This window comes from Cyprinodon variegatus, unplaced genomic scaffold (genome assembly GCF_000732505.1).
Source record: "Cyprinodon variegatus isolate N-32 unplaced genomic scaffold, C_variegatus-1.0 Scaffold1151, whole genome shotgun sequence".
NCBI classification, from domain to species: domain Eukaryota; kingdom Metazoa; phylum Chordata; class Actinopteri; order Cyprinodontiformes; family Cyprinodontidae; genus Cyprinodon; species Cyprinodon variegatus.
Genome location: NW_015151604.1, coordinates 40082 through 41714, shown reverse-complemented (window position 1 = coordinate 41714; position 1633 = coordinate 40082).

Below are 1633 nucleotides of genomic sequence, written 5' to 3'. Positions count from 1 at the left end.
CAGGATGACTCGGAATCTTTATTAGTTGTATCATCTTATTGGTTAGAATGTCGCTCTCATCAGTGGGGCCCCGGGCCCTGCTGGCTGATAAATGCGCGCCCTGCGTGACTGCTTTGTTGATGTTTACATTGTTGTATGGCGGCTGGGCTCAGCAGGGGGAGTCTCTGACTTTCACTACCAAGTTGCTGATTAAATCCCAGCTCTGATCTTCATTCATACGTCAGTGTCGCACTGAGCTTCAGCTCTGATTGGCTGAGCTGCTTGTCACCGCTGGGGAAAGAGGCGGGGCTTTCAGAGTGAAGTCGGAGCGCACAACATCTGTGCGCTTCTCAGCTTTGGCTTCATCTCTGCTGCTGCGCGCGACCTCGCTCCTCTCCATGGTGATGAGAAACAAAAGTGCAGCTTAATATCCGGGAGTCACGGCGGAATGTCCGCGAACTCTCTGTGCGCCACTATCTGAGCACATCTGGAGCGCGAGCGCTGTCCGCGGTGCTGAAGGCGGCGGAGCGTCCGGACAGGAGGAGACATGAGGTGGAAGGAGGGCTCCCTGATGCTGCTGCTGGTGGTCAGGTGAGAGCTGCTGGGTTTGACCTGAGCTTCAGGCTGGAGGTCCTGCTTTGGAAACTTGGCAATCAGCAGATCGTATGATTCAGATGGAGATGGCTGAAAACTGTGGTGGAATTTCTCGTCTCTTTAATTAGAAAATCTTTGATATTTTTCTATAAAAGGTGAAACTTGTCGGATTTAGAGACATTTTTATGACCTTTCAAAAAGAAAGTTTCCTGTTCCAGCTGTGAAGGATGCGGTTCTGTATCACTGATCCTGTTTGATCACCATGGTAACGTAGAAAATCAGCAAACCTGAATGGATCAATCCATCTCTGATTCTAATGGAGAATTCTTAGTGAAAGAGAATTAATCTGTTTATCACTGATTCCAGAAAAAAACTCTCCAGGTTCCATTTTCTCCACTTCCTCTCTCGCTTCTGATCACTGCAGTATTTAAAAATCCTTTTATTCCTCACACCTCTTCTGTCCTACTACCTGCTGTTGTTTAATCAAGTCACTAGTGCACCGAAAGTTTAGCTCTTGTAAAGCTGAATTGATCTGAATTAATTGAAATTATTAAAACATATTTTGGATAATCTCTTCGACACTGAGGATCTAGACATTTTTTATCTTTCTGCATCAGAAGGAAACACAAACACTGATTCAAACAGGATCTAAATTTTGTTTTTAAAGCCATGGTAAACTAAATATTTCTGTCCCCAGATATGTTGCTCTGATGCTGTCTTTTCTGAGGGCTTCCTTCTCTCCTCCCATGGATCAGATATGGAAGCTCCTGTTTAAAACTTGAGCTCCAGTTGCACCAAAGTCGCAAAAATAAAAGACTTCAGGCTTGACTTGGACTTGTTCTCTGAGACCTAGTGTCAAGGTTTTGGTTCTGTTTAAGTTTTCTTTTTGTGTTTTTTAGATTCACTTTTATCCATGTTTTGTTTTTCTTTGTTTTCTAGTTTTATTGGTTTAATTCCTATTTTGTGGTGTTTTTCTGGATGTATTTGAGTTCTTTGGTAGTCCTTGTTTGAGCTACAAATTGCAGCTCCTTCATGCTTCACTGATTGGTAATAACATCTG